The sequence below is a fragment of the Nyctereutes procyonoides genome, unplaced genomic scaffold (assembly GCF_905146905.1).
Source record: "Nyctereutes procyonoides isolate TBG_1078 unplaced genomic scaffold, NYPRO_anot_genome, whole genome shotgun sequence".
NCBI classification, from domain to species: domain Eukaryota; kingdom Metazoa; phylum Chordata; class Mammalia; order Carnivora; family Canidae; genus Nyctereutes; species Nyctereutes procyonoides.
The window spans coordinates 8,438,051-8,464,087 of NW_026575047.1; positions in this window are offsets into that span (position 1 = coordinate 8,438,051).

Sequence of the window (26,037 nt, forward strand, 5' to 3'; positions counted from 1 at the left end):
AGGAGGGAGAATTAAAAGGGCGGCAGAATTAGAGTGAGATAAAAGAAAATTTGAGGTTAGAGAGGAGTCAGCACTCAGCTGGGATAAGGACCAAGTAGGGGACATTTTGAACATCTTATGTTCTTTGTCTTTTTAATCATGCAAAAGAGATGAATTTAGATTTTTCACTGCTGTGTCTCTCTATTCTGACAACTATAATTTTATTTTGAAAATTTTGAGTAAAGAGCTGTTTGAGCTCTGTGTGGTCACTCCTTGCGAGTAATGACCAAAATAGTAATTAGTAAAAAGAATAGTGTGATTCATAGCCAACACTCCCAGCAGCTTATCTTCCACCTACTGGTGGGTGAGTGGATCCACTTGGGGAAAAATATCTGATTGGAAAACCAGCCTGGCTCATTTTCTTTTCTCCCCTTCTTTCTGTCCTGGATAAGCCTATTCCTCAGGCTTCACCATCCATAACTTGTTCTTATAACAAAGAACTTCAAGAGAAAACTTGCAAGAGAGTAACTCTCTTTCAATGATTCAGAAACAAACCTTCATCCTAGGGCACAACTGTACTGTCATTTAGATACAAACTCACTGTGGGTTTGAAAGCAATGTGACTGGAAGGTAAGATGCAGTCTTGGGGGGTAATTTCACAAGGGCATCTTCATGGGAAAAAATAGAAAGACCAAACCACAACGGTGCAGTAAAACAAGACAAAGAGAAAGGAGTCTGCAAAGGTTTCTCAAGGACAACTTTTGTCTATGGTTCCTGCATGGGCTTGAAGCTGAGGCTAAGAGAAAGGATTATGTATGGGGCTGGTGGTTTTGTCACATCGCATTCCTACCTCCAGCCTTCAGCTTATTCGTTCTTTGTGCATACAGATCTGATTGCTCCTGGAGCTTCTTTTCTAACAGGAAGGGCGGTTGCAGCACCCAGCTGATGACTTGGGGGCCTCTCAGAGTTGAGTGAGGACAGACATAGTTTTTTCCTTTGTGGCTCTCTGCCGAGTATGCGCTATTTGCACATTTCCCTCCAGCTACCAGAGAAATAACTCATCTCCTCCGGGATACCACAGCCCCTTTGTTCAGATATTTATCATGGTGTTTGACACTTTGCACTGTATTATCTGTCTCCTTGTTTTGCTTCTCTCACTAAATCTGTTCCTTTTAGAGAAAGGGACCCTGTCTTGTTTGTGTAACATCCTCACAGCCCAGCATAGTACTTGTCAGGCTGCAGGGACTCAATAAATATTTGCTTAATGAATGAATGAATGAGTGAATGTATGAATGAAATAATATATCTGTACCATGTTGAACATAATTTTGGAATTAAATATATAACAATCTCTGAACCTTCAAAAAACTAAAACAAAATGTAAAACTAGACTTTGATCTCTGATGTTTTTATAAGTTTGGATTTAAAAATTCCTTAAAGTTAAATAAATCTTTAAAAAAAAGCAGGGGTGGGGGCACCTGGGTAGCTCAATTGGTTAAGCCTCTGAATCTTGATTTCAGCTCATGATCTCAGGCTGGGTGGATGGGGCTTGGCTTCTAGCTCTGCCCTCAGTGGGGAGTCGGTTTCTCACCTTCTCTCTCTGCCCCTTCCCCCTCCTTCTCACTCTCAAATAAATAAATAAATAAATATTTTAAAAATTCCCTAAAGTAAAAAATTATCAATTGTATTAGATAGAAATTTTGCTTTATTGCTAGCAATAAAAAGCAGGGAACTACAGGGGTTTAAACAGATTGAGGGTTAGTTTTCTCCATAAAATAAAATCCAAAGTTAGGGAGTCTACACCAGAGAGAGAAGTTTCATGAAGTTTCCAGGGACCCAGATATTTTCTCTCCTTGTGCTTTAATCCATCCTTAGTGCCTGGCTTCCATTGTCAAGGTTACCAAATGGCTACAGGAGACCCAGCGAGTATGTCTACATGAAGTCTAAAATTCATCTTGCCAACTTATTTTTCTGCTCAGAAACAGAGGAGTTTTCAATGCTTGGATGGAGCAGAGTTTCAACTTTATACAGAACCAAGTCCACATCGTCAATAAGACACACTGAATCCCTACAGGACTGTGAGAGTGCTAGCTTTCATTCTTGTGCTGGGGGTGTGATTTCCCAGCATCCTTGTCTTAGGGCAGGATAAATTCTGTGCTATCATTTACCCTCCAGAACAGCCCTGAGGCTGGGACTCAACCTGAAATTTCACCCTTGTTGGCTCCTTCCCTCCTCTGACCCTTTATTAGTTTTTTTTTTTTTTTTTATTGCAAGCACTTTCTTAATAACTTGCTTGCACATGAATCTTTGTGTTAGGGCTTTTCTTCTGGAGAATCTGATTTAAGATAATGGCTGCTTAGGAAAACTGAGGCAAGGTTCAAGGTCAAGAACAAGTAACCTGCATCCTAAGGCAGTCTCTATGCCCGGTAAAGTTAAGGGCATTTGCTAAGAGAAGGGCGGGGAATCCTTTTGCTAAACCCTGTTGTGGCCTGTGCTAGGTAAGGCTTCACCTGCTGGCTGGGGCCCTATGGCCTCTGCTTTTGCCGAGGTCCTTAGATCCCAGTCCTTTGATGAGACTAGAAGCCTTTGCCTCAGACCTTACATGTAGATCCTGCTTTGTGGAAGAAGCTGCTTATGATCTGTGCGGCCAGGATATGCTTCTTGGTCTGGCCTTATTGATTAAAGCCTACTGAACATCTCAAAAAAAAAAAAAGAGCTGTATGGATCAAAATAAACAGAAACCAACAAGATCAAGAATGTCCTTACACATTTGGGGACCAAAACTAGGCATCCTTGTACAATAGGAGCTTCAAGAAATGCCCCACATTGCACACCGTGTATAGTGCCCAGTATTTCTGGCTCAGTGCCAGGAGTTAACTCACCCCTGAACTGAACGTCCTTCCCTCCTTCTCCTCTCAGAACAATAGATTTTTCCAGCAGGAGGTGCTCCCCCTGCCCCCTTCAGGTATGAAGTAGGATGGTGAGGAGATTGCATGCTTATCAAATCACATGCCAGGGTTGAGGGAAGGGCTGTTGGGATCTGCTGGTCTGTTTATCCTCCCAAACTTACCAGTCAGATACATCATTCCATTCCCCCTCTCATCAACTGGTCTTAAATAAATGTGAGGACAAGAGACCCCCCCCCCATAAAACTAATATATACTAAATGGAACTCCCTATGACATGATTCCCTCCATGATCATGTGCTCCAGGGGATGCTGGTTCTGACCCATGGTGGACAGTTTGCTCTAAGCCCAGCATGATGGTGCTATTCTAGTGGATGAGGATTGTTTTAGATAGATGTCAGCTGATGAAGATAATGCCTCTCCCCCATCCACTGCCACTGTGAGGACTGAATCCTTCTAGTCTGGATGTATATTTCTATTGATGTGTGTTAATTTTTCCATTTCTGTTATTGTTAGTTTTGTTAACTCATGCTGAACTTGTGCAAAACTAATACCCCTAGATACTTTTTAAGTCAACAGTTATTAAACTAGATTCTTGTCTTCCACATTAGTGTCTGTGATTTCTTTATAAAGATTTTATTTATTCATGAGAGACACACAGAAGGAGGCAGAGACCTAGGCAGAGGGAGAAACAGGCTCCTCACAGTGAGCCTAATGTGGTACTCGATCCCAGGACCCTGGGATCACGGCCTGAGCCAAAGGCAGATGCTCAACCACTGAGCCACCCAGATGCCCCTAGTGCCTGTGATTTTGTTGAACTAAGTTCAAGTGTGATGATTTTCCTCCAACTTCAAAACACACTAAAATGGAGTGAAATTTACTTCTATACACCTGTTTGGTAACCACTGGAATTTCGGTTTCAGAAAAACAGAATTGCGTGGATTGTGAGTCACTTTTGCTGGGGATAATTAGAAAGAGAGGAAATTGGGAGTTGGGGATAGGAAGCAGATGGCAGAGGAAGGATAGAAGTTTTTGCAGTGAATCCTTGGGGAAGACAAAGGAAGATGAAGCACAGTAAACAGAAGGATATTCAGGTGACATCTGTGAGGAGGAGTTGAGGAGTTGAGAGCCTAGATGTGAGAGGATTTGACAGGCACGTGATCCGAGGACGGGGTACGAAGCATCTTCTGAGTCATGTAATCAGGAAGGCATTGATCATTTGAATGGAGAACCAGGCAAAGAAAAAATAAATGAAATTTACAAGCACTTCACTACAATTTTAAGAAACCCTCAAAAGTTTCAAGCGAGAAAGTTGAGTGGAAATGAACATTTTAGGATGTTATTACTAATGCGAGATCATCATAGTGTTTTTATTCTCCTATTTTTGTGAACACAAAACATATTTTAAAGGGATTTCAGATGCTCAACTCTGAGGTCAGCTCCTCAAATTCTATTTTTTATATTATCTTAATTTCTCAACCTCAAAAGCTCTGACAAGGATGATTTTCTGAACTTCAATTCTGAGTTAGATAAGGGATGACAATATTTACATTTATCCCTGCTAAATTTCATATTGTTAGAGTCCCCAAAAGACAGATTGATAGATCTGATCACTTAAAACTACAAATCTTTGGATAGAAAAAATGTGTCTTAAACAAAATTTTAAAAAATCAAGCTATAGACTAGGAGAGAATATTCACAACACATATGAATGCCAAGTGTTAATATCCCTAATCTACAGAAAGCTCTCTCAAATCAAGGAAACGGTATACAACGCAACTGAAAATTAGGTGAAAAGCATGAACTGGTAACTAAGAGAAGTGATGGTATGTAGACAGTAAACATGAAAAGCTGCCCAGATTCTTTGGTAATCACAGAAATACAAATAAGAAGGATGAGGTGGCTCTATTGGTCAGCAGATTGGCAAAACTTTAAAAAGTTGCCAACTGCTGGGGCACCTGGGTAGCTCAGTCAGTTACGTGTCTGACCCTTGATTTCCGCTCAGGTCATGATCTGAGGGTCGTGAGATGGAACCCTGCTCTAGACTCTGCGCTGGGGGTGGAGCCTGCTTGGGATTCCCTCTCTCCTTCTCCCTATGCCCTTCCCCACCAGCTCTCTCACTCTTTCTCTTAAAAGAAAAAAAGTTGCCAACTGCTGGTGAGGGTGTGGGGGAGATGGGAGCTCACCTACATTGTTGGTGGGATAATGAATTGCTATGTATTATTGATATACATTTGATTAAAAAAAAGAGTATATCCCTTGGCTCAGAGATCTCCCACAATCTCCTGGTAATTTATCCCTCAGAAAGAAAAGCAAACAGTAATTGAGGATACATATCCAAAGATGTTTATTGCTACATTTTTTGCAACAGAAAAACATGGAAGCATCCTGAATGCTCATCAGTTAGGGAGCAGATGAATGAATTGTGGGGCATCCATATAATTGAACCTCAGTTGAACCTCAGTAAATTTTAAAAATAATGAAGTGTGTCTTGAACATATTTTGCATGTTGTCCCTAGAATGCTCTTCATTCAGATAGTTGCATGGCTCACTCTCTCATTTCCTTCAAGTCTTTTTCAATTACAGCCTTGTCAGAGTGCCCTTTCTTGATCACGGCCCTATTTTATTCCCCAGTCTTGCATTATTTTTTCTTATTTTCTCTTATTCTTTATTGTCTTAATAAGAACGATTCCTGACCTGATGTTGTATTTCTGTGTTTGTTGGTTGTCTTTCTTCCCAGCAGAAGGAAAAGCTTCATGTGGGCTGGGAACCAGGAGATTTTTGGTCACTGTTGTATCATCGATGGCTAGTGTGTGGCACAAAGTAGGCCTCCAGTGAATATTTCTTTTTTTTTTAATTTTTATTTATTTATGATAGTCACAGATTGAGAGAGAGAGAGAGAGAGAGAGAGAGAGAGAGAGAGAGAGAGAGAGACACACAGGCAGAGGGAGAAGCAGGCTCCATGCACCGGGAGCCCGACGTGGGATTCGATCCCAGGTCTCCAGGACCGCGCCCTGGGCCAAAGGCAGGCGCTAAACCATTGCGCCACCCAGGGATCCCTGAATATTCTTTCTATGAAAGAATCTGTAATATTGGCCTATAGAACAATACTTCTGGGATGCCTGGGTGGCTCAGTGGTAGAGCATCTGCCTTCGGCCCAGGGTGTGATCCTGGAGTCCTAGCATTGAGTCCCATGTCGGGCTCCCTGCATGGAGCCTGCTTCTCTCTCTGTCTATGTCTCTGCCTCTCTCTCTGTGTCTCTTATGAATAAATAAATATTTTTTTAAAAAAAGAACAATACTTCCTTCCCTTTCATCTGTGTTACTCCTGAGAGCACTCTCCAATAAACTTCCAACACACTTATCTCCATCTCAGTTTGCTTTCCTGACAACTTGCTCTGAAACAACGTGTACAAGCATATATTCAGAATCTGTCTTAATATTAAAATGCAATGATAATATTTTATATTTTGTATATCTTTCTCCTCTTCTAGTTGTTAATCTAAAGGACCATCTCAGCTCCAGAGCTCCCCATGGGGTCAGCTGAGACTTTGGTTGTGACTTTATCATAAGCCAACTTTTCCCTCTGCCTACTACCATTGCCTTCTCTTCCCTTTCATAGATGTGGCTTTCCCAGGACCAATATGTACCTTTATTTCACATCTGTTCTGCCCATTTTCTTTGGGGGAATCACTAGGCAGATGCTTTTCTTCCATTATCAGCTTTCTAGCCTCTATCGACAAATAATAATCATAAGTCACTCACAATCAACCCTTTCCCCCCAGTCCATCCTAATCCTTGCAAAGGATCCCTTGGTCTCATGGAATTAGGGTCAGAAGCTGTGGGCAAATTGAGCCTGAGACAGGTGTGTAAAGAGATCACATTGACTTTCCACCCTCTCTAATTTTCCTTTTCTCTCTCTATAATGTGGGAGTCCTAGCTCAAATTTGAAACTGCTGGGGTGTAGACAAAGTAAAATGTGGAGGGGAGGACTAGGATTAGGGAGTTTGCTAAAGGAAGCCCAAGGCCACATGCAGTGTAGGTGGACACGAGTGGGTGGTCATCCATTTTTATAGACGGCTCTATTTTATTTCTCTGTTAACGAGCATGCAGACAGACAAGGAAATGCATTATCTGTATTGTGTACCATATTTAGCTCAACTCTGGACAACAATGTTTCTGTTCTTAAGGCCTGGTGGAAAGTGAATACTTGATCTTTAAGTTTTCCTAATTTCATTCTATTTTCTTGGCCATTATGTGTGTGTGTGTGTGTGCGCGCGTGCGCGTGTGTGTGTGTTGGGTGTGTGTGTGGAATAAGACGTCCTAAGAAGATGAGCCACATATTCTGCTGGTATTTAACTATCCAGCCAAGACAATGAGGCAGAAAGTTTTAACAGATCAGTGTAGCATCTACTAGCACGCGTGCCTAACAAACAGTGATATTGTTGCCTTGCAAATGGCACAGTGCCGTATTTACACTTACAAGGGGAGCACTGCGTCAGCATATTGTTAATTAGGGCACTACCCGAGGCTAGTGCAAATTAATCTCCTCAAATATGCTTACTGTATGGAGTAATCATGATTAATTAGCACATAAGACTGGTCCAAAATGAGAGGATTTGAGGGGAATCTTGCTTTGTTTGTCTCCTGTTGGATAAGCTGCAGAAAGCTTCCAGCTGAGGCAACCTTTAGCACAGAGTCTACTAGCTCATCCTAATAGGTACTGTGGTGTTAGGTGATCAAGAGATGATAAATAGACAGCCAGTAATTCCCTTTCAATTACCCTTGTAAAGCTGCTGCTTAGAGACCTCAAGGGTATTGGATCAAGACACGAGCAGGCTAATGGGCAAGATGCCTATGCGGAGAGCTTGGTGCTCAGGAGTCTAGGAACTTAAGTTTGCTCTAATGTCTGACTGCTACTTGGTGGTGGTGACGTTTCTCCATTAATTTTGAGAGGGCTTGCCTAAAGGTGACCCACTGTGTGTTTTCTGCAGAGCAGTGGGACTGTTGTAGGTACTAGGCTGATTTTACTTTTTAATATTACTGCAGGCCTGCGCAGGGTTGTCTTGGGCACTGCTCTAGTGTGATGATGTGAACGGAACCTGCACCAGGCCCAGCAGTGCGGTCCTGTGCCTTTGCGAGATTTGCTTTGCTGTGTCCATCTCTGCATCACTTGTTCATCTCAGGCGTCCTAATGATTAGGAATAAGACTTCTAGACATCTGCAGCTCCAAGGGTGGCTTTGGGAGGGGGGATCTATTGGGCTGGGCCCCTAATTTTCACTTCTCTCAAAGCGAGCCAAAGAAAACATAGAGTATGTATTAGGGTTTTCAAGAGAAACAGAACTGATAAGCTATTTATCATCTATTTATCATCTATCTATCCATCAGTTATCTATCTATCTATTTGTGTACCTGCTTACCTAGAAGGGGATTTATTATGAGGAACTGGTTCACGATTATGGAACGTGAGAAGTCCCATGCTTTGTCACCTGCAAGCTGGAGACCAGGAAAGCCGGTGGTGTAATTCAGCCTGAGTCTGAAGGCCTGAGAAGTAGGGGCACCAACGGTTCAAACCCCAGTCCTGACGACTGAGAAGATAAGACACAGGAAGTGAAAAGGGGCACATTCTTCCTTCTCCCACTGTTTGTTCTCTTCAGGCCCTTACAGGACTGGATGGCACCCACCCATATAGGGGAGGGCAACTGACTTTACTAAGTCCACCAATTCCTGTGCTAATCAGATCCAGGAAAACCCTCACAGACACACCCAGAAAAGTGTTCTATGGGCACTCTGTGGCCAGCCCAGTTGACACATAAAATTAATCATCACAGCATAGAAGTAAAGACTGGGAGCTTGCAATGCACGCAGCTTCGAGCAACTCCATACACGGATGGAACTGCAAGGCTAGTCCCCAACCTCTCTTTCCAATCAGATTATCACCCCCTGATCCCCCTACCTGAATTTCAGGAGTGCCCCCACTGGGCCTTTACAGGAATGAGAGTCTGATGGAGGGGGAGGACAATTCCCAAACAGCCTCAGTCAAAAGCAGAGCATGGAAAGGACTCGAATTTAGGTAGGAGGTCAGTGCTGTGACAGTGGGTAAAGAGTTTGGGCTTTTATATAATATTCAAGAGTGGGTGTGCCTATTGATCCACAGGAGACTTTCCTTCTGGAACAAGAAAAGAGATATATAATAGAGGCTGATATTTTGCTGACTCAATAGGAGAGCAACACAGAAACTCACAGAAGTTAGCTTTAACTAAGCCTTGAGGAACCTGAACTGCAGTTCGTCTTAGAGCACCCAAGGAGGGCTCAGCCATCTGGGTCAAGTTAAACCAGGGGTGAAGAACTTAAGCCCGAGGTTGAGGCTGCAGACTCATTAGTTGGGAACTAAAGCCTGAAACTAAGCTGTCTGTGCTTGGTCTGAAGCCCTGGCTTTTGACAGCAAGCTAATAGACTCTCCCCATGCCTCTGTCAAGAAGGGCCTTTCCTTCAGCGAAAATAGGGGATTATGTCCCTGGGAGGTTATAGAGCTTCTTTTAGGGCAGGAAGTAAATCAATACTGATCCTGGCAACAGAATCACATAATTCGGCTGACTTGTAGTGGTGTCTCAAATATTATCCCGAGAGCCACGGAGACACCCCAGATGGAGTGTGGGGGGTGTGCATGTGTGCATGATTGCACACACCCAATATGTGAGAGCCCTCTCTTCACTCTTCTCTGGTTTCCAGAGTGTTTTGTGTGTTTGTTATTCCACCGTTAGCTATACCAAAGTCGTTTGTGACTCTCCAAGCCCTCACTGGGCTCTGAGTACCACACGAGCAAGAAAGGCACATTTTGAACTTGCTTTATAAATGCACACAGTGCCAAGCATGTGACTGCGCACTGAATGGGCAAACAGGGTTGTAATGGCCATTCAGTCTCTTCTCTGTTTAGGCTCTAAGGTGATGGTGGTGAGAAGCCGCAACTACATCTCTAGGATAGATGGATGTGGATATAGAGTTATAGAGGGGTATGGCAATTTTACTAAGCGTGTGTAACCCTGAGTCATCCATGTAAATCCCCTTCACACTTAGATAAGTCTGCCCAGCCCTTCCCTGTTCAGTCACTTATTAAGTCTGTGTTCATTTATAGATGGCAACTACTATTTCATGGTATAAACACGCTTGTGGCAACGTTGAACTGATGACGAGTTGTTATGAGCTGAATGTGGTTCCCCCAAATTCAGATGTTGCCGCCCTAATCCCTTGCCCTTCTGAATGTGACTGTTTTTGGAGAGAGGGCTTTTGAACAGGGGATGAGGTTAGAGGAGGTCATTCGGGTGGGCCCAATCCAATGTGACTGGTGTCCTTAGAAGAGAAAGAGACAGCAGCGATGCCACGTGAAGACACAGCAAGAAGGTGGCCATCTGCAAGCCGAGGAGGGAGAGGAAACCAAAGCTTCTGACACCACGGTCTTGGACTTCTAGTCTCCAGACCTGTGAGAGAACAGATTTCTGTTGGGTAAGCCCCCCAGTCTATGGTGTTTTGTTAAGACAGCCTAGCAAACCAATACGCTAAGTTTTTGGTATATGTATAGTTTAATATTATTATAGAAAGAAATAGATATGATTTAGATCAATTAGCAGGTAATAATATTTCCTATAGATTATTGTGGCTATCTATAGATACATAAAAACTACTTTATTTATTTATTTTTCCTTTTTAAAAGATTCTATACATTCATTCATGAGAGACACGGAGGGAGAGGCTGAGACACAGGCAGAGGGAGAAGCAGGCTCCCTGTGGGGAGCCCGACGCGGGACTCGATCCCGGGCCCTGGGACCATGACCTGAATCGAAGGCAGATGCTCAGCCACTGAGCCACCCAGGCATCCCAGAAACTACTTTAAAACTCACTTACATGAAATATAAATTTATGATTATGATTATTTAAAGATTTATTTATTTATGAGAGAGAGAGAGAGACAGAGAGAGAGAGAGAGCCTTCATGCAAGTGAGGAGAAGGACAGAGGAAGAAGGAGAGAGAGAGTCTCAAGCAGACTCCCCACTGAGCCTGGAGCCTGACATGAGGCTTGATTTCATAACCCTGAAATCGTGACCTGAGCTAAAATCAAGAGTCACTGACTGAGCCACCCAGGTGTCCTGAAATAGAAGTTTATTATTATTTCTGTTGTTGTTGTCTGTGGGCTGACTGGGCTCAGTTGGGCAGTTCTTGCTTGGGATCTCTGTTAAGGTTACAGCCAGATGTCAGTGGGAACTGCAGTTATTTACAGAGTCATCGGGGTGAGATGTCTAAGATGACTTCTTTAGTCACATGTCTCAGCTACAATGGCCGGCAGGACTGGAGGCTGGATGAATATCTCTTTCCTTGTGGCCTCTGTCTTTTTCTCACAGGGCTTTTTCATGTCTGAGGGGTCCAAGGGTAATTGGGATTTCGTGTATGGTGTTTGGCTTTCCCCTAGATGAATGTTCCAGAAGACCAATATAGAAGATGCAGGGTTTCTTCTGACCTAGCCTTCCAACTCACTTTTGCCACAGTCTAGTGCTTATGAGTGAGGAAAGGGCCAGTCCAGATCCAAGGGAGGGGGACTATACAGGGCATGAATGCTGGGAGGGGAGGCCCATTGGGCACCATCTTGAGATACTAGTTACTGTGTATATCCTGACTGGGCCAGTGTAGTCAGGTCTTCACCAGTTAATTTCTCAGCATCCATATAATGATTCTTTTAAAAAATTTAATTAATTAATTTCTTAAAAAAGGATTTTATTTATTCATGAGAGACACAGGCAGAAGCAGAGACAGGCAGAGGGAGTAGCAGGCTCCCTGCAAGGAGCCCAATGTGGGACTCTATCCCAGATCGCAGGATCATACCCTGAGCCGAAGACAGGTACTCAACTGCTGAGCTACCCAGGCATCCCTAATTAATTAATTAAAAAAATATGTTATTTAAATTCAGTTTGCCAACATGTAGTATAACACCCAGTGCTCATCCCATCAAGTGCTCTCCTTAGTGCCTGTTACCCAGCCCCCCCCAGCCCCCCACCCACCTCCCCTTCTACAGTCCTTTGTTTCCCAGAGTTAGGAGTCTCTCATGGTTTGTCTTCCCACTCAGTTTCCTCTCCTTCCCTACAGTCCCTTGCACTATTTCTCATATTCCACATATGAGTAAAGCCATATTATGATCGTCTTTCTCCGACTGACTTATTTCACTGAGCATAATACCCTCCAGTTCGATCCACATCAAAGCAAATGGTAGATATTCATCTTTTTGGATGGCTGAGTAATATTCCATTGTGTATATAGACCGCATCTTCTTTATCCATTCATCTGTCAATGGACATTGAGGCTCCTTCCACAGTGTGGCTATTGTGGGCATTGCTGCTATAACTATTAGGGTGCAGGTGTCCTGGCGTTTCACTACATCTGTATCTTTGGGGTAAATCCCCAGTAGTGCAATTGCTGGGTCATAGGGTAGCTCTACTTTTAAGTTCTTTTTTTAAAGATTTTATTTATTCATTCATAAGAGACACACAGAGAGAGGCAGAGACGCAGGCAGAGGGAGAAGCAGGCTCCCTGCGGGGAGCCCAATGCGGGACTCCATCCTGGGTCCCCGGGGCCACGACCTGAGCCAAAGGCAGATGCTCAATCACTGAGCCACCCAGGTGCCCTATTTTTAACGTATTGAGGAACCTCCACACTGTTTTCCAGAGTGTCTGTACCAGCTCGCATTCCCACCAACAGCACAAGAGGGCTCCCCTTTCTGCACATCCTCGCCAACGCCACATAATGATTCTAATCCATTGTTCGTGTTGTATTTAGATCGATCTTCTCAACACATCACAGCGACCATGTTACTCAAAACCCTTTGATCCTTCTGATCTATTGAGATCATGGATGGTCTAGAGCAGTAGTTCCAATCTCACCTATGGCATGCTATGATTGCATATGTCATGCACAATTTTTTTCTAAAATGAATCAAAGAATGGGAGTTTGGGATTTCTATTAATTTCAGCATTCAAATGTATTAAAAGGTAGTCACGATTTTCTTTTACAACAGTATCACTCTCACCTGTATTCTGACATCCTTCTGGAGTCAGGAATGATGGGATAGGGCAGCCGAGAAGACAGAGAACAGCTCACAACCAGCGGGTTTTCTGTGCCCTGCGGCGTCCTTGGCCACTACTGATGTAGCATGAATAGCTGTGGTATTAATTATTATGTGGCATTATTTGGGGCTCCATTTTGCAAACAGTGGTCAGTAGAATACTATTTAGCAACAGGTTAATAAAATTTCTGCAAATAAATAAAAGTTTAAAATGATAGTCTGTATTCAAGGAGATATGTGATAGATACTCTGTGGTACTACTGGTGATTTGTGGCTCTATTGTTCACTCGACTGCTATGCATTTTGCTCATTGATATATTTTAAAATAAAGAATAAGCTAAAGATGGTCGAAGAAAAACCGAATAGCACAGTATCTACAGATTGGAGATGAGTGAAAATAGTGCTAGGAACATTTCTGTTTTTCAGTGATACATCAATTTGTCAGCACAACATGCAAGGGACATTTGGAGGCATAAGGGACCGTGAAAAATCTGAAAACTTGTTATTATAAACCACAAAATCACATTGATGTATGTTGATCATACACTAAAATATTTCATTCAAAACCCATTGTTTAATAAAACAGATAAGTTTGTTTACATAAAAATGTTTCGCAAGATTTAATAGTCTTTTCTTGGTTGTAACATGTTTTTATATAGACCACATAAACAAACCAATGAAAAAACAAAATTCTCTAGTCCCTTTGCATTATTTCTGTTCCGGTTATGTATTATTAAATAGCAAGTCACCCCCAAACTTAGTGGCTTACAGTAAGCCACTTGTGGATATGGGGATTGGCTGGGTGTTTTTTCAGCTGATTTCACTGGATGTGACTGAACTCAGCTGATGGGTCCCCTGGGGCCTGGCTGGTACAGAATGGCTTAATTTCCTTCAACAGCCTGGCCTCTGATGGTTTGTGGGGAATAGTTGGGATGCTTGGCCCCTCTGCATGGGCCCTCTCCCCACAAGACGTCCCATCTGAAGGAGGCTGGTTTGTTTTCCTCACATGGTGAGTGGGTTCCAAGGATAGAAGCCTTAAGCCCCCTGGAGGGCTGAGCTCTTGTCCATCGCTGCCTCCGTGTTCTGTGGGATCGAGCACGTCCCAAGGCCAGGCAGTTTCGACATGCAGGGTGTGAGACTCCTGCTTTTATGGGGAAAAGTGCAAATAACATGTGGTGATATTCAATCTACCGCAGCTTCCCAGGATTTGATTTGTATCAGGTTACTAGGGCTGTGTCTTAGTCCCCTCGGCCGCCATAACACACTACTACAGACTGGGTGGCTTATAAACAACAGACATTTATTTCTTACAGTTTTTGAATCTGGGAAGTTCATGATTGTGAAGTTGGCAGATTTTATGTCTGGTAAGAACCCTCTTCCTGGTCCATAGATGGCTTCCTTCTTTCTATGTGCTCACAGGGTGGAAGGACAGAGGGATCTTTCAGGTACCTCTTTTATAAGGACACTAATCCCATTCACGAGGGCTCTGCCCTCAGGACTGAATCATCCCCCAACCAGCCCCCCCTTCCAATGCCATCACACCAGGTAAGATTTAAGATTTAACAGAGGAGTTTTGGCATGGCACAAACCTTCAGTCTCTAGCAGGCCAACAACAAAATACCAAAGGCTGGGTGTTTTAAACAACAGAAATTTATTTTCCCACAATTCTGGAGGCTGGAAGTTCAAGATCAAGGTGTCAGCAGGTTTGATTTCTCCTGAGGCCTCTCCCCTTGGCTCGTAGATGGTCACCTTCTTCCCGTGTCCTCACATGATTTTTCTTCTCTGTGCGCACTTCCAGGGTACCTCTCTGTGTGCCCATTTTTTTAAGGATAGTGAGGAGGTGCCAGTCAGTTAAGCATTCAACTCTTGCTTTTGGCTCAGGTCAAGATCTCAGGCTCCTGAGAAGGAGCTCTGTGTCAGGTTCCCTGCAGACTGGGAGTTTGCTTCCTCTTCCCGTCTCTTCTGCCCCTCCACTCCACTCCTGCACACACATTCTCTCTCTCTCTAAAATAAATCTTAAAAAAAAAAAAGGATATCAGTCAGATTGGATTGGAGTCCACCCTAATGGCCCCATTTTAACTGAATAACCTCTTTGAAGGCCTTATCTGCAAATACAGTCACATCCTGAGGTCCTGGGGGTTAAGGCTTTGACATAGGAATTGGGTGTGGGTGGGAGGACACAATTCAGCACATGACATTATTTATTTAGTTTTTTTCATAAAAGCGAGGGACTTCCTGAGTACGTGGCAGGAGGGAAAAAAACTGGGCAAATACAATGCATGGGCACCTGTTGTTTTTTCCTGTTCTGCAATGTTAGTTCTTCTGATACAAGCAGCTTTCCTGTGGGCACAGCCAATCAGAGTTGGAATGACTAACTCACAGATGGACACGTGTCCCTAGGCATGGGCCCCAATCAGCCCCATATTTGTGTTGGAAATATTTGGGGAGATCATCTCTCTTTCTCCTGGAGTTGCAAAATTGGTAGAGTATAAACTTGGATCTGCTGATGAACACTGTTTTGTTACAATATGGTGAGAAGCAGCTGGTGAATAAAACCAAAGCAGAAGAAAGTAGATATGAGAGTAGAATAGATAAGAGTCTTGATCATGTTATTTAAGTCCCTGGGTATGCTGTCACCTTAAAGCCTCACTCATCTTGAAATTCCCTAATTATGGGAGCCAGTAAATTCCTTAAAAACATTCATTCAGGAGCATCAGGGTGGTTTAGTCTGTTAAGTGTTGGACTCTTGGTTTTTGGCTCAAATCATGATTTTGGGGTCATGGGGCAAGCCCTACAGTGGGCTGTGTGCTCAGCATGGGAGTCTCTTTGTCCCCTTCCCTCTCCTACTCCCCATCACCCTCTATCTCTAAAATGAATACAATCTTTAAAAAAAACTGTATATATTCATTCATTCATTCATTCAGTCATTCATTTTGGGTGAGGGAAGAGGGATTGAACCAGGTTTCTGTTACTTGCAACCAGGAATTCTAATATGAGAGCTCTGGCCAGCCTAAATTTTGGGTGTAGCCCGTCTGATATTTTACCTAAGTGCCTTTCATTCTGGAACAAATTCAGGCCACTTCAGTCTAACCACACGTCCCTTTGATCACCGTGTACCTGAGTACCTTCTGTTCCGTATCATCAGGTTGCTACCAAAGGTAAACATCACTTTATAATATTGGACTGCTGGAGTTTAATTCCACTAAAATGACGTCATGGGACACAGGCGTCATGAGAGATTATTAACAAAAGAAAAATAGACGTGTACTGGATTCCCATTTGAGTTTCTTAATTAATAAGGGATACTTTCAACTCATCATGGCTATCGATAAAATTAATGATGCCCTCACTTCTGTGGATTTAGGAACTTGTAAATCCTATTTAAAATTTTTCAGTGATCCTAACTCAGGAGATAAATTACAAGTTCCATCGTCTGACATTTAAGTTATCTGTAATCTATTGCTGACTGTTTTTCTAACTCCTGTTAAAACCCCACATTAAGTAATGCTACAGCTCAACAGGGCTAATTTCCCTCTTCCAAGAAATGACACTGTTATAGCATTTTTAATCTTTTTTTTTGCATTTTTAATCTTCTATAATTTTTCCTAGTAAATATTTTCTGCCCCTTTCTTTCTCTTTTCATCTTTCTATTTCTATCCACCCTCAAGACAGATAATGATCTTCCTAAAAACTTTTCTAAAAGTCTTGTTTGGAGTCTTCTTGCAACACCTGGGTTTCTGTAACTTCTATCTGTCCTGATTTTTTTGGATTGTGGTTCTCCTTACAAATCTGGAAAGGGTAAGTTCTTATGGGGCAGGAAGTCAAACTTTAGCATCATTTGAGCCTCTGCCCTCCTATCGCTGTATGACCTTGCACTCACTTTCCTCATCTTGGTACCTGTGATAATCATAGCTATTGCATGAAATTTGTGTACCCATTTCATGAATTCATTTAAACTATCAGCCATGTACAAGGCATTCAGAGGTAAGACAGATTAATTTTTGTCTTACCCATAATACTCAGCACCATGTTTCGGAAAATATATATTCAACACATATTTGTTGAATAACTAAGGGAGCTATTAGAATATAATTGTCAAAATATTTCTCAAATAGCATAGACTTGAGTCTGCTTTGTCCTTCCCCGATTAATGACTTCTCTCCCTAAAGGTAGAGCTAAACTTTCTGTTTTTCGTGAATTAAAAAAAAAAAAAACCTACTAAACTATATTAATGTCAAAGACAGTATCCGGTATAATTTGTGCTTTAATAAATATTTAGTAACTGAATGGACAACTAGACTGTTGAATCTGAAACCTAACACCAGCTGGATCTGGTATGTAAACTAGTGGCATCATTAAGAAAAACATTTAATTTCGTGACCACTTACTCTTTTTTATTTAAACAGCTTTATTGAGGTATGATTGATACACAAAGAACCGCACGTATTTAATGTGTATAATTTGAGGAGTTTGGACGTATGCAAACACCCATGATACTATCATTGGCAATTAAGCTAATACCCAAATCCAATGCCTCCCAAAGTTTCCTTGTGTACTTCCCCCCCCGCCACCCGAGTATTCTTATTTTTGGTGGTAAGAACATTTAATATGAAATCGACTTGCTCAACACATTTTGGAGTGTGCCCTACCATGGTGTTAGCCACAGGCACTAGGGTATACTGCGGATCTCTAGAACTTATTCATCCAGTATAACTCGGGCTTTGTGTCCATCGAACACCTCCCCTTACTCCCTACCTCCGGCCCCTGGCAACCACTACTGTATCCTCTGCCTCTGTGAGTTTGATTATTTTGGAGACCTTGTATAAGCAGAATCATACAGTATTTATGAAAGTTTATTCTCGATGCTGTAGCATCTGCTAAGCTGTACGATTTCATGCACCATCCTGTTCAACTTCTGTTGGAAGTGTGCAGCCTGTCAGCCTGACTTCCACTCCTCGGGGGGGCCCCCCTCCGAGCCTCACTGGAGTGCGGGTTCTGGTGAGACTGAGTTGTGTAGGGGCTGCAGAGCTGGGAGGAGTGTAGTGGGCTCTGACAAAGGAAGGAAACGCTTGATGAAGTGCCTGCTTTCGCTGCTGTTTTATTTTTCTATGTTTCCATTTCAGCGCCTCACCCGCTCCTATTCAACATTCTAAACTTATTTTTATCCCATTTTCCAGCCCACACCAGCCTGTCTCCAGAGATACTACTCACATTCCCACTTGCTTTCAGTGCAGTGCAGGGCACAATCACTCACACATATGGTGCTTTCTTTTCTACCTGTGACTTTCGCAGGTATTATCCGATTTAGTTATCATGTTATCTCTTATAACCTTCTCTGGGCATGTTTTATTATTATTCCCATTTTTCAGATGAAAAGATAAAGATACAGAGAGGTAAAGGTGATTGCCTAGGGGTCTCAGGCCAGTAGAGAGTGGTGGTATTGGAATTAAATCTTTTGTTCAGAACTGATTATAATGCTTGTGTATAAATTGCATTATTACATTAAAGGTATTGGATTTGGTGGTGTCTCTCTCTCTCTTTCTGTCTCTCTTTCTCTTCTCTTCCTATCTCTCTCTTTCTTCTAGTTCTGGCTCCCTGACCCAATCAGGCCTGGTTGTTATTTTTGATAGGCTGTTTTAGATATTTTCCTTATGGATTTTTCTTATTAGAACTGGCTAGTGTCCTGTAGGACCATGTTAGGTGACTCACCGTCATTTTTCTGCCCTTCATCTTAGTTAACTCGTATACCATCCAAGTGGTTACCCATGCCAGACTCCTCAAAGTCATATTTAGGTTTACAAGAGGAACCTGATTTGTTGTGTTGGAGGATGTCAAACAACTGACAGAGAGTGAACCCCCATGTGTACCCTCTATGGGCCAGGCTCTGCATGAGGCACTGCCGCGGCATAATCATGAGATACTATGGGACAGACGGCCAGTGTGGCTGGCTCTTATCCTGGAGAAGGTGGCATCTGAGATAGACCTGGAAGGAGGGAAATTTAAATAGGGGGAAGCAGAGGTTAGCAAATCAGGAAAAGTGCTCAGTTAGGAACTAGAACCATCTAGCGATTAATGGCTGCATTTCCTGTGTATTCATAACATATGTTTTGTGATCGATTCTTATCTCAGATGAGGTAAGACCAAGCTGCGGCAACAGATGCCTGATGAAATAATGCCCTAAAGAACAAAGTAGTTTTTTTCTCTTAGAAAGTGTTCCTGATGTGAACAGTCTAGGTCAACAGGGTAACTACTTGCCAACTTGCTGGGCTGCACCCCGGGGGTGCCGCCGTTGTTTGCACAGTTGAAGCTGGATTGGTGCCTCGTTTGGATTCCAGACAACAGGAAGGGATGAGGGCTTATGGAGAAGGCACATGTCACATCCTACAACCCAGGTCAACAGGTACAAAACGAGGCTAGGAATGTTAAGTCTTGTGCGTTCTTCAATTCAATTCAATTCAATTCAATTCAATTCAATTCAATTCAATTCAATTCAAGAGGTTGAAAGAATGGATTTAACGGGCAACCTGCAATCTTGCTGCATTCCCATGACTACTTCTACCCCTTTTGGAGTTTGTGGGGCGGGAGAGCAGGCTTGTTGGAAGTAAGGAGAAGTAGGTGGCAGTCCAGAGGACGAGAGTCTTTGGCAGCATCACGAATGGTGGTGTGAGGCTCATGCCATGGTCCCACTGACCACACTGGACAGAGCTGTTCTCCTTCTAGAATCAAAGAGTGAATGGGAGACTTTCTCTAATTTGCAGAAACCACACAGTTAACAATTAGATTGGAATGTTTACAACCGAAAATCGTCTTCTAGTAAGTTTTCATTAAAACTTTGGCACCTGCTCACGCTTAAAGGCAGATAATGTGAAAAGATGAGGAAGAAAATGAACGCATGATACAAATACCGTATGGAGAGCCTGTTGACGCAAAAACGCCTCCAGAAGCAGGCAGCCCTCTTCGGTCACCAGTTCATATTTTATTCCGGGGGCCTGTGTGTTTCTGGTTGTGATTTCACTCTGCATACATATCAGGCAGTCATGTTTCCTGCCAGAGAAAGCATTTCCTATCTTGTAAGATGAAAGTAAGCACATCGTTATGTTGTGCGTGTGGCCAAACCCTGATGACGCCCAGGTGCTCCTCCACCTGAGTGTGTCTGAGGCCTGTTTGTTTAGGAGACAGGGACAACCTGCTGTTTCCTTTGCTTAGCATCATCCCACCATCTGCCTCTGATGGCAGGCGATGTGGGGTGCTAGATGAGGGGCCTCCCTTACAAATGTGCATCCTCAGAAATGCTGCTCGAGTCTGTTCACAAGCAGAAGGGAGGGTGCACACACACACACACACACACACACACACTTTAATACATATGACACAGCCCAAACTGTGGATGGAGGGTGAGCCAGGCCACTGGATGTTTTGTTCCCATCTTCTTCCCTGAAGTACATGCCAGTTGGTGTCAGTTTGAAAGTCTGTACTTTAGAAGCTTCATCCCCCCCCCCCCCCAAAGAGCAAGACTCTTTGGGGCTGTCATCTTTTTCAAATGCAGCCTGGTGGGAATGCATCCCTGCAAAAATGAGAACCAGGCCATCTCTTATCGTGCCTGAGAGGGTCAGGAAGGGGCACTTGGCTGCTTCGCCTTATGAGGTTTTCCCTCAGGGTCCCATCTGCCTCCTCAAATTGTGCCTCCGACTGACTGATACCAGCCCCCTGGGAGTGATTCTCAAAATCCAAAATCAATAAACAGAGCTGTCAATCACCCCAGGCTTCCTCAGCTGCGAGGCGCTGCCTCTCTGAACTGGGGACTTGGGGAGAGGCCCGGAGCTCCGTCTTCAGAGCAGCTCACTTGGTTCTCCATGAAGTTGGATAATTCTCACGATTAATTGCCTCATTAATGGAGGAGATTCACACAGTGTATATGCTTTTCGCCAGGTTGTCAGATAGCTTGGAAAGGGTTTAATGTCAATAAAAGTTTCAACGCTGCCATTAGTTTAGTTAAGCAAGCGTTTAACAACTCCACTTGGGTGATTATTGCTCTGGGAAAAGACCCAGCTAGGTTAGCAGTTCATTTCAATACTCCACCGGGATGAGAACTTGGATTCTAGGGTAAGGAGGTTGCATTGTGGGCCTGGGGGAAGTGGGGGCAGCCATGGAAAAATGAAAGTGAACAAAAAGCTAGATCGACCTTGGACTTGGACATCAAACCCTTTCAAACTTCCCAAATATTCTCTGCCAGATATAAACACCATTCATATTAGGGTGATGATATAAACATCATTCCATATATTCTTCTATCTGTATTTCTATAAAAATAGGAAACGACTATTGGTGCTATTTTATTTTATTTTATTTATTGGTGCTATTTTAAAAGGGTTATCATTTTAATTTCATTTGAATTGAACAGAAACAAAAAAAAAAGAAAGGAAAAGGTAATGTTTCAAATGGATTTTTGTTGTTGTTGCTGCACGAGACATTATGTCCTCAAAGATATTGCTAAAGAGATGATGAAAAACGTTAAGAAGTTGGGATCATTTTTCATTTTTATTTTTTGATTGAATACATGATTTCTTTTATGATGTCCAAGGTGTACTTTCTCTTGGGCACCTGTAATCCAGGCAATTGTTCGCTATTTGTATATATTTAAATGGAGTCCCTACCTCCCCTCAGTCCTCATGTGGTCTTCCTGAGGTTTTAATTTCAATGTAGTCTTCCTGAGGTTTCAATTTCGAGGAAACTTGTTATTTGATGGGATTTCATTGGCATTTTCCCAGCAGGCCCATGCGGTGGCACTGTAGCATTGCTGTTAGAAAGAAGTTTCTAGCTTTGCCGCCTGGGGTTAACTCTCACCTACCCCCATTTCCTAGCTGTGTGGCCTTGGGAAAGTTACTTACATTCTCTGTGTCGTAGCTTCTTTATTTGAAAAGTGGGGCTCATCATAGAACCAACAACACCACAGGTCTGTTGAATGGATTGGATGGGATAATTCACACTCTTCCCACAAGGCTTGGCACCCAGTAAGCCTGCCCCACTAAATCCCCTCGAGAGAGATCTCACTGCTTTCAGTGTTCTCCACCCAGAATGTCTCTCCCCTCCTGACTGTGGAGACAGATCCATTAAAGATTCTTTCTTCCTGAGACCTCACACTCAAATTGCACAAATAATGTCATTTCCTTATGGCCAGTTCTCTCCAATGAGGACTCGCAAGTTCAAAAGCTGTGGTCTGAGATAGGGATGGGCATGGATAGGGATGCTGGGAGGTGAAGGCAGCCCTGGGAGGCCTGGGGAGGCCGGTCCAGGTGAAGCACTTTGGGATCATTCTCAGGAGCCAGCCGCCCCAGAGGAAGTCTGTAGCTGGGACACAGCAACAGCTAGCATCTGACAAGTTTATTTCCACAGTTGGATGTGATTTGCTTTAATGCTGGCGTCCCTCCTGCCAAGGTGCATGCTGTTTGCTCAGATGTTGGTCACATTTTGATAATCATTTAACCTTTATTTATTCTGCACACCCCATGGTGTAGATAATCATTTCTGGCTGCCAGAGGGGGAGATCCACAGGAGTCAATGTGGAGCCGGAGGACCCTTCCCGATGGGATTCATCTCAAGAGATGGATGTGTCAATTTAAATCGAAAATCCCTCCACGAAACTGATTTGTAGACAGAACTGGCATTTTTCACTTTCTAAGCTAATGGGAAAAATGGGGAAATTTTCTTACATTTCCACTTTAGGAATTCTGATGAATGTTTTTTCTTTCTTTTTTGCTTACCGTTATGCTTACAGTTTGGTCATTTCTCCATCACCTAACTTACCTTGACAAACTCAAATACGCTTGAGCTCATCTATTTCCATAACTGGATTGGAGAGAGCAGAGAATTCAGAAAAGTAAAATAGTGCGAAGGATTTCCAAATTTCATTTGTGAATCTCTGCACGTATCCCGAATGAAATTTGTTTCATTTTAAATTACACTTAGTTTGTATCATCTTTTATCTTTGAAGTCTTTTTTAGGCTTTGATGTAAAGATTATGGTGGCTTTGTAAAAATAAATTAGGATGCTTTCTCTATATTCTTTTGTTTTCTGTTTAAGCAGTATTTAAATAGTATTAGAATTATGTATGACTTCTGTTGGATTTATGGGTTTATAAAAGGTAATCTTTTAAATTCTAATGAGAATTTTGTATATTTTGTTTTTTCCCCCCAAAGACATAGTTCTTGGATGTACTTACCAATTTTCTACTACAAGACTTTCAAAATATATGGATTATTCTTAATCAAGAAAAATGTTACTTGAACTGTAGGTTCTTACTATTAGTATTATCTTCTTTTGTCTGTGAATCTAAAATTCAGTCAAGGGATCTAATAGAGACAGAGGGTATAGGGGTCCTTTTGTTCCAAATCAGCAGAGGGAAGGGTGAATCCACATCCTAGCCTTGGCTTTTTGCTGAACACTGAGTTAAACCTTGGCACTGTGCCCTTAGCTTACACTGGAGAATGTCCTGAAGAAATCAAGGTTTGTAGGGGTATTATTGAAAATATTATATTCCATATTACTCAGTACCATCTGTATGAAGCCGTAGACAAGATCTTTTATTTAGACCCTGTACCATATGGCCACTGAGCCCTTGAAATGTGGCTCATGCAATGAGGAAATAGATTTTACTTAATTTTTAATTAATTTAAATTTAAGAATTAATTCTAGCTGCGTGACCTTGGGAAGAAGGAATATTCAGCAAAATCTTTTGGAAAACTTTTAAAGTATATTGAAATAATGTGGGTAAGTAAATCTATTTTTTCCACTGCATATTTTATGCATTCTAAATATAGATCAAGTATTTCTAGGGGTGCCTGGGTGGCTCAGTTGGTTGAGCATCTGCCTTCGGCTCAGGTCATGATCTCAGGGTCCTGCAATTGAGCCCCACATGGGCTCCCTGCTGAGCGAGGAGCCTGCTTCTCCCTCTCCCTCTGCCTGAGGCTCTGCCTGCCTGTGCTCTTTCTCTCTGTCAGATAAATAAATAAAATCTTTTTTAAAAAGGATTTCTAATGAGAATTTAGTGCTTTTATTGAGATGTGCTGTGAGTGTAAAATACACATCATCTTTTGAAGATTATGTAAAAAAATCTTATTACCATTTTTGTATTGCTTATATGTTGAAATGACAATGTTTTAGATATATTGGGTTAAATGAAATGTTATTAAAATTAATGCCACTTTTTATCTGAGTGGCTCAGTCAGTTAAGTGGCCAACTCTTGATTTCAGCTCAAGTCTTAATCTCAGGGTCAAGCTCAGTGCAGACTCTTCTTGAGATTCTCTCCTTTTCCCTCTGCCTCTCAACCCACTCACTTTCTCTAAAATAAATAAATAAATAAATAAATAAATAAATAAATAAATAAATAAATCTTTAAAAAAAATTAATGCCACTTTTTTTTTTACATCTTAAAGTGTGGTTATTAGAAAATTTTAAATTGCATATGTACCTCACATCATATTTTTATTGTACAGCTCTGGTATAGACTTAAAGCTCCAGGAAAAACTTTGTTTCTTCTAAGGATTTATCTATATATTTTTTCTTTTCTCAAAGAAAATATGGATATTATGATCACAATTTATCTAAAAAGGCAAATTCTTGGCCATTGGAAGCTCACAGCTCTACTTTTGGCTCAGTGTTATTTCCTCTAAGATTTTATTACTTTTATGTCTTCGTTTAATTTTTCTTCCCAGTCTTATTTTCCTGCTATGCTTGTATTTTTCTTTGCTGTGATTTAATTTAGTTCACAATTGTCCAGTTTATCATGTTCTTGTGAGCAATACCAAATCATGCTATGGAGACCCATTGCCTCACATGTTTCCGCGTGAACCGGTCCAAGCGATCAACATGGCAGGACATGAACAGTGGTAGGATCAAAGTCTTACTTTTGAAAGGAAAGAGATTGGCATTTTGATAGTTCAAAGCTCCACACAGTTGAACACAAGTCTTCTATTTCTAAAAGCCATTTAGGTTTGTGGTCAGTTTCTGGAGCTCAGGAAATCCTTCCTGGAGTGTTTTTAATAGAAGAACCTAGCTTTTCACTAATTGAATGTCGCCGGCTAGCTGATAACGTCAATGTTGCTGAATGTTATCATGCGGGAATGATTTCCTGCTGCTGGATAATGCTGAGGTGAAGCTTAAGTATATGAGTACAACACGAAAGGTGTTGATAATATGGCCACATAATGCTACCATGATTGATCGCTATTATATGGAATTTATAGTGCTTCAATCTTTTTTGCCTAGTGAAACCCAGCTGAGTGGCTCACTATAATGATCATATTTGGGGCTATGTTAAAAGATCAGCTAGTCTCATACGCTGGTCTGTGATACTAAAATGACTCTGGACTTTGAAGTCACAAAGACCTAGGTGTTTGAATTCCAACTCTTCCTCTTCTCAGAGAAGTGACTTCTGGTAAGTTACCTAATACCCCCATGGGCTTCATTCTCTCATCTTTGGAATGGAGATGGGACAGCTATCTTTCATGACTGCTATGAAGTTATGTCTCAGTAGAATCTGAGAGGATGCCTGGCACATGACAGGTGCTCAAAATCACATATGTCTCTTGTCTTCCCTCGTTACTCCCTATCATATTCCAGGCCACCAGCTATTATGGCAGACACACGAATTTCCAGATATCTCCCACCTCCCCTACCTTCCATCATCTCCACCATCGTTTTCCTAGTAGCTGACATCTATTGAATATTCACTCTGTGCCACATGCTTATCTCTTATCTCCTCACACAAGCTTTTGAATAGATGAGCACAGTAGGGCTTGAGCAGATTAAATAACTTGCCTAGGAAATATTCCTTCTTATGGTTAGAAAGAAACAAAACCAAAGATCAGAAGTATGTCTGTCTGACGCCGAAGCACGTGAACCTTTCATCACACACACTGATTTCAATAAGTCATTGACTTCAGTTCTCTGAAACACTGAGTACTAAAAAGGTTCTAGATGCAGGACTATATCTCTAAAGAATTTTGGCTGCATTCAGGGAGCAGCTGTCCTATGATTGGCAAGGA